Genomic DNA, 12,054 nt, shown 5'->3' with positions numbered 1-12,054 from the left:
TCATTCTTTACATCCCTTTCCAAACAACATAAAAATACCTACATAAATTAGCAGAAATTAGTGTTCTAAATTTATGCAGCAATTTTTTAAAAACGTTAATAGAAGGCAGAACTACAGTACTGGCACTGAAACTTTCACACAGGTTTTTTAAAAAGACAGTATCCTGAGAAAGAGCTCCTGTGAATTGAGTGGAAACAAGCCAGAATCTTTCCCTTACTCCACCTTCATTTTTTTCTTTCAACCTAATTTGCAAATTCTGATGGTTGCTACTTAGCCCTGTTTGAAAATAGCCATTGTGTTCAGTGTGTACTGTTTGCCTTTATAAGCTGTTGAGATGTCTGACTATATGCAACCTGAGGCACGGAGATTTTTTACTGTTAGCCAGGATCATACTAGATAAATGTAAAGCAATTATTATTTATGGCATTGATAGTCTGATTTGTACGAGGCTCCCACATCCGCTCCAATTGCCTTTTTAACTAGTGGAAGCATCTTCTCCACGTTCACTCCATCCAGGCCTGTCAGTATTCTGTAAATTCTTCATTTGAGGCTCCCCCCTCATCCTTCTAAACTCCATTGAGTAATCTTAAAGAAAAGCAGCATTTTTTTTTCAATTAATCCATCCTTTTGCAAGTGACTGCTAATTTTATCCTAGATTGTCAATTTTTAAAATTTCCCATCACTATAGTTAAACTGGTCTATTAGTGCTGTATCCTGATACCATTTTTTGAACAAGACTGTAAAATTGTAATTCTGCAGTTCTCTCCTTCTACCCATGTATCTAAGTACAATTGAGCCAGTGCCTCAACAATTATCATCTTTACTTCTCTCAGTAAATTTGGATTCATCTGATGGTGATGCAGTTGGTTTTTCTAATGCCTCCTATTTTTAGTCCACCCAGTGTCTCAGCTGCCTCTTACTTCTCTAAGACGTCAACAAAATCCTTTTTTTGGTAAAGACAGATATGCAATATTCATTTACTACCTCAACCATGCTTCTTGTCTTCATGCGTAAGTCTCCATTTTGGTCGCTAATCAGAAGAACGTAGGAGCAGTAATCAGTTCTTCTGCCACTCTAGCCTGCTGTGCCATTTATTCAGGCAATGACTGTTCAGATCATGGCTCAGCTACATTTTCCTGCCTGCATCCAATAATATTTGACTCTTCTGATGATTCATATTGGTGCCTGAAATATATTCAATGACCCAGCATCTGTTGCTTCCTGGAGTAGATAATTCAACAGATTAACAACCCTCTGAGAGAAGGAAATACTCCCTCATCTCTACCTTAAATGGAAAATATCATTGTAAAACTATTAATTCTAGATTGTCCCCAGGATGAGATTATTTTGTCATGACTTTTTAAGCAGCTTCAAAATATGATATATTTCAATGAGTCACTTCTGATTCTTAACTCCAATAAGTATAGGTCTAACCTTTCTAATAACACAATATCCTCTTCCCAGGAAATAATCTAACGAATCCTCCTTGAACTGTCTCCAATGCCAGGATATTTCTTCTTGCATGTGGAGATCAGTACTCTTGCTTTGGTTTCATAAGAGCCTCTGAACACTTCCTTCTTTTTACCCTGTAACTTCATTGCAATAGTTTCAATATTCCACTTGTCTTCCTGATTACTTGTTTTAGCTGTATGTCATGATGTGGAGGTGCCAATGTTGGACTGGGGTGCACAAAGTTAAAGATCGCCCAACACCAGGTTATAGTCCAATAGGTTTATTTGAAAGTACAAGCTTTCGGCACACTGCTCCTTTGTCAGGTAGCTAGTGGAGCAGCATAAGACACAGGATTTCAACAGTCAGGGACATTTGGCCTCACATCATCAGGTGACCATAATCCAAGGCAGACTTTGTTGCATATCTCAACGCAGAGTGGCCGAGCAGAGCTGATAGCCAAGTTCGGTACCCATGCAGATAGCCTCTACCAGGACTTTGGGTTCATTTCACATTACAGGTGACCCCCTACACTATACTCTTACCCAGTCTCTCACCCAGTGTTACATACACACACAGACTCTTTCTCAGGCATGCACACACCCTCTCACATGCATATACTCCATCACACTCGGGCGCACACTCATACTCTCTCCCTCTCTCTTACACATGCACTCTCACTCCCTCCCTCACATACACACACACCACACACACAAGTGAAGGGGGTGAATTTGCATTTGCACAATTGTATTTGCAAAGACATTCTATTTTGTTCAAATCATCTATAGGCAGTCAATCCATGTGACATTTTATAAATTCCTACTTTGGAAATAGAACCAGCCTGACTCAAGATTGGAATACATACAGACTCTAACCTTTTAATGCGTTGTCTGAGATGAGAAGTCATTTTTTTTTATATAAAACTTGAAGTTATCTCAGGAATGTGACTTGAAAGAAGTTCAAGTATTGTTTGTACTGTTAGCAGATTTGCTTCAATACACACTGCCCCTTAACATGACTAATGTAAATTATAAATAGCACTGATTCATATGCCACTACATTACAGTTCACCAACCTGAAAATGGCCCATTTTTATCCCATTAAAAATCTCACAACACCAAGTTATAGTCCAGCAGGTTTATTTGAAGCATTAGCTTTTGGAGCGCTGCTCCTTCCACAGATGGTTGTGGATGCAACCACTTGATGAAGGAGCAGCGCCCTGAATGTTAGTCCTTCCAAATAAACCTATTGGACTACAACCTGGTGTTGTGATTTTTACCTTTTGTACACCCCAGTCCAGCACTGGCATCTCCAAATCCAAACCATTTTACCCCAGTCTTGTTTCATATTAGCGAATCGTCTGTCTCTGATTTAGAGATATGGATTTGTATCTTCCGTATTTACTAACATACTGTACCCCTGCTGCATGCATGTATATTCACACAAGCATTTTTCTTGAACTTGATGCTGCATTTGCAGTTTTTCAGTCCAATGTGACTACTCCAGAATCCAAGGAATTTCGTAAGGTTACAACCAACACATCTAGAATATATATGACAATCCATCGGAAGGTTGGGTGTGTGGTGGAATAGCACTTAGTCAAGGGTAGGACTTATGCAATATTTAGAGATGGGAGATCAGAACATTCAATCAGTTCGATAAAGATGGAATGCAATCACCTGTGAAAGTGGTTTCCAAGACCTCTAACAGTAACCTTGATGTAGGACAAAGTAAAGCGGAAGAAATATTGGGTGCTTGGGATAAAGGGGCAGAAATATTCAGTGTGATTTTATTTGAAACTGATTTTTAAAAAATAAGTTTACAGAATACTCAGGGTTATCTCTTAGAGCAGCACACTCTGAAACCAACCAGAGAACAGTATATATTAGGCATGATATTGTGTAATGAGACCAGGATTAATGAATGACCTTAGAATAAAGGCACCTCTGGGCAGCAGCAAACACAGTATGATTGAATTTTGCATTGTTTGCAAGAGTTAATGATTCTAAGTCTTGTAATTCAAACTAAAATAAAGACAACTATATGGGCATGAAAGCTGAGCTAGCTCGAATGAACTAGAATACTGGACAAGAGGATGGATTGCTAGAAACACAGTGGCAGACATTTCAGGAGATATGAGAATGTCCTGAATAACTATGTTCCTGTGATAGTCCATACTTTTGAATGTTCTCTCATCATAGAAGGTTAACTGAAAATGTTAGGAAAGGAAAGTGTAAAGAAAAAACATAATAATGTGCCAAGGTAAATAGCTGGTCAAGTAACTGACCAGAATGTAAAGAATAGCAGAGAATGATTGCAGTGTTAATCAGGAGGAAGGAATTATAGAGTCTGAAGGGAAGCTAGTTTACCACGTGTTTAAACAGGCAGCTCTAACCATCTGCCAGTGCTGGACTGGGGTGTACAAAAGGTAAAAATCACACTACACCAGGTTGTAGTCCAACAGGTTTATTTGGAAGGACTAGCATTCAGGGCGCTGCTCCTTCATCAGGTGGTTGCATCCACAACCATCTGATGACGTTCAGTGGCATTATCATCTCTGAAGCCTCTATTATCAGCATTCCTAGGGTTACCATTGACCAGGAATTGAACTGCGCTAACAGGTCAAAGGCTAAGAATCCTGCAGAATGCAATTCCTCTCCTGACTCCACCAATCGTGTTTAATCAAATTTTGAGTTTTCATTGGGTATGAAAGTAATATATTAGTATGCATAGAATATGTGCTTAGTGATAGAAAACAAAACGTGCATAAATGGGTCTTTGCTTGATTGGCAGCATAAAATTAGCAAAGTCCTGCATGGGTTTGTGCTGAAGCAGCAGCTGCTTACAATATATATTGATGACTTAGATGAGAGAAGCAAAAGCACAGCTAAATTCACAGATGACAGAGGGATAACTAGCAAAGTATGATGTGAAGAAGACAAAAGGTGATTGCAGACAGATATAGGTGTTTACGTGTAGGTAAAAGTTTCGCAGATGTATTTTGTGATATACTGTGGAAAGTTATGAAGTTCACTTTGGCAAGAAGAATAGAAAAGCAGAATATTACATCAGCACAGAACAACTGAGAGATTCTGAGCTGCAGAGGGATTTACCTTCAAAATGTTTGTCACTGCTACTCTGCCATTTTATCTTTTAATCTGTTTTCCTAGTCCACTGTAGTCAATTCTATCTCATATCATTAATATTGCCTTTATTTAAGTCACTAACTTCAAGCCTACCTTTCTTATCCTAAAACCAAATGTGAAACTCTGTCACATTAAATTCACTCTCTTCCTAAGTGGATCCATTAATAGAGATCATCCATTTGCTCCTATTTTAATACCAGTTTTAAAATAACTGTTTACTTTGTAAGGTTTTGGACTTTAGCTTTCTTAAACTCTATCTACATTGATGTAAGTATTACAATCAAAGTTAAAGTAATTTAAAAGTAGTGGTCCTAACTAATTAAACAATCCATTGCAGATACAAATGTGTTTCACAAGTTTTACAGAGTTGATTAAGTTTATCGTAGCAAGTATTAATAACAAATAATACCTAAAAATTGCACGGTTTTCAGTCTCTCCACTTCAGGATGTTCACTGGTTGACTGAGCACAGGTCTCTTGTTTTGTATTGTTCATTGAAGTTCTCCTTTTGTTTTTGGTCATCCTTCTTATGCACCAAACCATTAAACACCAGACCCTGTTGAGCCTTGCTACACACTAACATCTGTATATTGTTGGTGGCATCCTCGCCATTTAATTCATGAACAGTGCCTGAATAGTACACAGTCAGTAAAAACATTAAAGAACTGCAAATTTTGAAACAAAAGCAGAAATTGCTGGAGAAACTCAGATCTGACAGTGGAGAATAGAGGGAAAGCAGAGTCAACATTTCAGATCGAGTGATTCTCCTTTAGAACTGAAGACCAGAGACACAGAATGTAAAGGCAAAGAAGTGATGCAACACCTCCACACCACACTTGGAGTATTGTGTTCAGGTCTGAGCACCCTATTTAAGGAAGAATGTTAAAGCCCTGGAGAGAGTTACTAGAATGATGTTGTGAATTACAAAAGATTAGAGAAGTTTTGATTGTCAGCAAGAGAGCTACGAGTGAGAATCTTGTTTACTCTGAGTTGTTAGGATTTCAAATGTGCTTTCTGGGAGGTGTTTCTAAAGAGAGCTGGATGTATATTTGAAAATGATGAATTTAGAGGGCTGGAGAATGGGTCTAGGTAAGGGATAGCCCTTTTGAGCCAATACAGGAAGGAGTCAAATGGTCTTTTTCTGTATAATAAAATTATATTATTCTATCCAATGGTACTGATAGTAGATTTCCTATGGCTACAGTTGTTAGTCCTGAAATTATAAGCTATATGTGAATCAAGCCTGTGGGCTTTTATGTATCAAGTTTCAATATATTTTTCTTATTTGTAAATTGTTCTTAAATAATCTGTAAATGACCAACAAAGTGAAGGGAAAGTTACTTGATCTTCCATGAGAACACTCTTAACTTCCACTTTGACTTTTTGGTTAATTGGGCTTCACAACTTAAAATAGTAACCCAAAAGCCTTTGAGATGCTTCCAACATTTCCAAATCATCTTGGCCTCAAACTCTGTCTCATGTGTTTTGTTTATTGTAATGTAAAATGTAAGCCAGCCATTATTTACTTCCTGGTACTTTTATAGTTCTGATCGCCTTAGTATTTTACTGTAACTTGTGGTTTAGCTACATCAGTACCTGATTCTCATGGCCAGAGTCAATTGGGCTTACTTTGTGTAGAAAATTGCTTACCCTTTTCTCTCCATTTGTTTTGATTATTCAACCTACTTGAAAGTATTTTAATATTCCTAATGATTATTTATTCTGCTTTTTATTTGTTTCATTGGATGTGAAAAACATTAGCAGCAGAACAATATTAAGGACTTAGGGGCAGCTGAATATGTTTGTTACAAATAAGGAATTACACTTTCCAGAGTTTTGCCACAGTGTATTTTAGATGTGGTATTCTACAGTGTTCTACTTTGCTAGTTCATAAACTATCGAAACATATTGTTATTTTAGTAACCTAAAGTTTATCACATAGTTGTCTTTAGCATTCTTATTTGGTACTCAGTGAATATTTCTGAATTTAAAGCTGAGGATGTTTCTCAAGTCCTTTCTAAATATTCTAGAGTGTTAAATGGATGATCCCTCCGTATGTGTATTTAGTTGGCATTTGATCAGTTTTTGTTACAGCAAAGTAGAGCATAGCTTTAATGTTATCTTTGCCAGATTCTAAAAATGTCCATGTCATCTGAGCTGAAGGACTGATCACCATTCTCTATTATGTGCCTATTTGCTGGATTTTGGCTCAGCTGATAGATTCCTGCATGTTGATATTGTTTCCTTTTGAGCCTTAATTCTTTGTGAATTTACACCCTTATTTATTTCTTAATGTCGTAAGTCAGAAATACTGTTTTGCTAACTTGCGAATAATGCTGAGTTGCAACTTAAGACAAGCGAACAAAGTCTTTCCAACATGACATTTGTCCCTTCTATAAGCAAAGTTGGCAGCCTGAATGCCATGTTGAATTCTAAAGCTCCAAAAGGAAATATGTAAATATTTCAGATGTTTTCTAATCACTCTGTTCAAAGATGTTATTGCACACCTCTTGAGCAGGTGGGACTTGAACCTGGGCCTCCTGGTTCAGAAATAGGGACACTACCACTTTACGTCAAAAGCCCTTCATGTAAATATTTCATTTGCCATTTTTGTATTGAATGCAATTGGACATTTTGAAATGAATTGCTTGTATTTAGCAGGTCACTGAGATACTTGGAGAAACAGCATTCAGCTAATCCAATTTCAGTGATTCATTCCTCCTGTGGCTACATCTATGTTTTTCATGTTTATTCTAGGGTTTTCACCAGAACCATTTTACCTTGAGGGATGTTCCCAATATTACAGTCCCTGTGATCCACCACACATTGTATACTAAATCCAATGGATGTTGGCTTGAAACAAACTTAAAGGTTTTAGACTTATTCATAAAATTCTATTTACCAAAGAGTATGCCAGATATTCTTTTATCAGAATTGTTGTAAAAAGGAAATCTGCCTCCTTATGGTGAAAAGTCTCATGTTCCAGTGGATGAAAGACTGAAAATACAGTGTGCATTTCAAATTGCAATTTAGAAAAGATATCCATTGAATTCATCCGCTTTCATTGCATTTCAACAACGAATATGAATTAATGCTATTTTTAAAAGGACAATTTTGCTGACTGTGGTTTCTTACTTACTAAAGAACCATGTTGATAATGCAGGGAAGTGTAACTGGACATAGTTCATCCAGCTCTCTGATTGGAATGTACTGCATTGAAGCTGTTAATGTTGCTGAGTTCATGCTGCTCAATGCACAACTTAGTCCTAAGTTTAGATAGTTGACAAATGGACTGAATACTGATTGTTCATTTTGATATAAGTACTTCATGATATGTGATGTGGTAAATACATATTATTCATAATAAAATGTGCAGTTGCCTTCAATACAAGAATGTCAATGAATTATTTACATGGAGGGCTCTTCAAAGTTTCTCGACTTTTTCTATCGAAACTACCAATTTGTGGATGGGATAAAGATAGAGGAGCAACTTGGTTCATCAGCCAATTATGCTTAGTTGTTCCTGTTATAGAGGTAATGGTTCTGAAGTGATAATTTTCATGACACGTTAATTGCATCCATTCATCTGAAGTCACACAGCCTATGGATAGAGGCAACGAGTTCTGCTCCAGCTTTGAGGGACAAGCTGTATTTTTGAGCTCCCTATGGTCTAAGACATTATACCTGATAAAGTAAAATTGTAGTCATGCTGTCAAGCAATCAGGAGACAGTGAGGTCTGCAGATGCTGGAGATCAGAGTTGAGTGGGTTGCTGGAAAAGCACAGCAGGTCAGGCAACATCCAAGGAGCAGGCCAGCCCTGATGAAGGGCTCCGGCCCGAAATGTTGATTTTTTTTTTTCCTGTTCCTCAGATGCTGCCTGACCTGCTGTGCTTTTCCAACACACTGTCAACTCTGTCGAGCAATCAACCTAGTTATGTGAGAACAATGCCCCTTCAATCAATACTTTATAGTGGTGTATACTCTTCCTCTAATTATGAGATAAATCCAAGACAAAGAAGGGTTAGTGGCAGGAACACCTTCAGACAGCATACTTGTAGAGGTTAGCAAATATCTCAAGGTAGCAGAAATAGTTATCTGGAGTACGTACCATGGTTCTCACTGCAGAAATGATAGTCCTTTCTCCAGTATTGCATTGCAGATGTGGGTATTGGACTATTCAATGATTCCATTGCCACAATTATGTGCAAATATACTGGCCTAGATCTTTTGAGCCGAAATGTCGATTTCGCTGCTCGTTGGATGCTGCCTGAACTGCTGTGCTCTTCCAGCACCACTGATTCAGATACTGACTGTTTTAATCTAGCCACTTAGTATTTTCTGCTAGGGCCTTTGTGTCTCTCCATACCAACTCTGGAGAGTTTAGAGGCCTATGTTGCAAGAATAATTCCAATGAAGCCATGCCTCCTTTTCCATCATGAATTGAAGACACACCCATTAAAAACTGTTTTCACTTCATTAAATTTGTTTGTTTGTAATGTAGTTGTCAGCCCTGACGTCGGACCATCGTCCACTGACCATGCTTACCACTTCCTCAATATCACAAAAATGGATGTTGAAAGTACTTTGAATTGTTATACCTTTTGAGGAAGAAATCTTTTTACAGATATACTCCTGTACTCCTATACTTTGTGACAATATGAAGGTGATCCTTTTTTGTAGTCTGGAAGTTTTCTATTTGACTCACTTTTATATTATCTAATTGTTTAGATTACTTACAGTGTGGAAACAGGCCCTTCGGCCCAACAAGTCCACACCGACCTGCCGAAGCGCAACCCACCCATACCCCTACCCCTACATTTACCCCTTACCTAACACTACGGGCAATTTAGCATGGCCAATTCCCCTAACCCGCACATCTTTGGACTGTGGGAGGAAACCGGAGCACCCAGAGGAAACCCACGCAGACACTGGGAGAACGTGCAAACTCCACACAGTCAATCGCCTGAGGCGGGAATTGAACCCGGGTCTCTGGTGCTGTGAGGCAGCAGTGCTAACCAGCGCTAATCTTGCAGCATATTTCATCAAGTTAGAAATATATCTTTTTTATTTATTACCTTTATGATAGGCAAAATGAATGGAAATTATGAAAGAACGTAAATTACCTGTTTGGTAGGAATGTTTAGCTGTTATAAATAAACATCTCTCTTAACTTGTACCTGTGTCCTAGTAAGTTCTGTGTTCAGTTGTGATCGTGAGTATTTATTTTAATTATTGCATTCATATTTATATTTTTGCATGTGGCCTCCTGTGGTGAGAAATATTGCACAGGATAAACAGAAATAAGTCATTTTCTGCTGTCTACGTACCTAACGTATGCTTTTCCCTATCCCTTAATTGTTCCATTTTATCTTTCTTCATCAATGGAGTTTTACTCATCTTTAGTTTGCAAAGATTTTCTTCTAAGAGGAAAGAACAAAATGTAAATATACATTTACAAATAGTTAGTGTGCACCACTTGTTGTACATCCTTGTTTGCCAATACTATCAATTTTTAAAGTTCTAACTCAAATCCTCAAAAAGCTGTTAAGCAATCTATTAACATTGTTTTCATCATACTTATGTCCTTCCTTATTACCAAATTAAAATGAGTTATATTATGGTCACTATTTCTAAAATAAAAATTAGGGGACATTTATTTTATTCACCCCGTTTCATGCTAGATAATCATACTGTTGGAATTTCTTCCCTTTTATCTTCATTCCAACTAATATGAGTGGTTGAAATCCTCCTTGATTAATCCATTTCTTTTTACCCAATTTCTAATTTGCTTATCTATATCTTATTGTACTCCTTTTCAAAATTAGGTTATTTGATTTTTATTTCTTAAACCATAGGGTTTCTGTTCTTGTTTTGCTGATAACTGTCTTTCTTTCTGTTATCCCAAATAAATTAAGCTTTCTCCATCCCCCTTTTTTTTCCTTTTTATCCTTTCTAAATATATTTTTTACTGCAATGTTTGTTCACAGCCCTGATTTATTCTGTAGCCATCAATAATCCAGTTGCTCCCAAAGCATGATTGTACCCAGCTTCCCTGTTTAATTACAGACACTGTAGATATTTCTCAACAGACATGTTCATTATTTTAATAAGATTTCCACTCATTGCCCTCCATCATTGTATTAGTTCCTCTCCTCCCTATCCATTTTGGCTGCTTAGGTGGAATTGGAAGAGATCATAAGGCATCATATGTTAGGTCTGCAACAAATCTTTGTTCAAAGGATATTGTTCTTTTCGTTATCAGTTCACTCAGTATGTAGAAAATGCTAATTTTCATATTCTAAGAATGAATTTACCTCACCAGCTGAATAATGTTGCTGCTTTCCTTCTCTTCACATTCCCAAAGTTAACTTAATACTTGACCAAGGTAGTTAGAAAATGAGTGAAAATGAAAAACTCAATTTGTCAAAAGATGAAGTGAATATTAGTTGGGCAAATTGTGTGATGGCACAAGCATTTTGCTGTTTGGTAGAAATGGGGTTCACATTTCTTCTGATTTATCCAGATCACTTTCATTTGGTTGACTGAGTTTATGAAAGTAATTTTAGGGACTGAATTCCATGGTATTAAAATATCTTTGCTTTGTAATGTTCTGTCATACTGAATGTTGGGTCATTGGTAACCACTTAGTCTTAATAAACAAAGGCATGTATAGGTACTTGGCCAAGAAAGAATTGTGAAAAATTTGAGGGCCATTAAAGTTGAGTTTGGAATTTCTTTTGGCTTTGAATACATCATGAAAATCCTCCAAGTTCTATAATATAAATTTTATATCTTGTCTTAATCCTCAGACAAATTATACAATGTTGTCACTTGCATGCTCAAACAGACCATTTCAATGATTTATAGTGTGCACTGCATTATATTTTATATTCTTCCATTTTCTATTTGATTTACTTTTCTGTCCAATGTTCACAATCATTCATGTATCTTTTAAGCTCTATCATGCTCCCATCTCTCCCTTTCAATGAATAACTAATTGTTTTCAGAATAATCCGATATTTGGATCACCAGTCACAGAATGTTGTATTATTTCTATGTAACTGCTATTGTTCTGCTAGTAATGAAACTTCAAAACATTTGTGCATTTTTTCCTTCATCTATGTCTTTTAAAATGTACAAAATAAGCCCATGCAATCAGCATCGTAATCTCATTTCCATCTCATTTTGATGATGCATAATGCATAAAAACACAGATTCAGGTTTATTCCTGTGCAATTAAATTTGAGTGGCTGTGGGTGCAAGTTATTTGTATTTAACTGTAAATGTCATGGCTAATCAACCTGTGTAACAGATCTGTTAGAAATATTTTTCTTTCAATAAACAAATCCGCTGACTATAAATATTGCACAACCACGCAGAAGATAGGTTTTTTTTTTGTCAGACTTTCCCATGCAAGAAAATATAGAGCGATTTTCAATTAGGTGGTGTTAAAATCTAC

The 12,054-nt window shown here is 36.9% G+C and overlaps 1 protein-coding gene across 8 annotated transcripts in view; it reads left to right on the top strand.

Annotated features, from left to right (window-relative positions):
* clasp2 (cytoplasmic linker associated protein 2) overlaps window positions 1-12,054 on the top strand; it is a 332,562-nt gene that overhangs the window by 229,088 nt on the left and 91,420 nt on the right. The gene's annotated exons all lie outside the window — the stretch shown is intronic.

Source organism: Hemiscyllium ocellatum, chromosome 4 (genome assembly GCF_020745735.1).
Source record: "Hemiscyllium ocellatum isolate sHemOce1 chromosome 4, sHemOce1.pat.X.cur, whole genome shotgun sequence".
Taxonomy (NCBI): Eukaryota; Metazoa; Chordata; class Chondrichthyes; order Orectolobiformes; family Hemiscylliidae; genus Hemiscyllium; species Hemiscyllium ocellatum.
The sequence above is the reverse complement of the archived record's forward strand: the minus strand, read 5'-3'. Positions and strand labels throughout refer to the sequence as shown.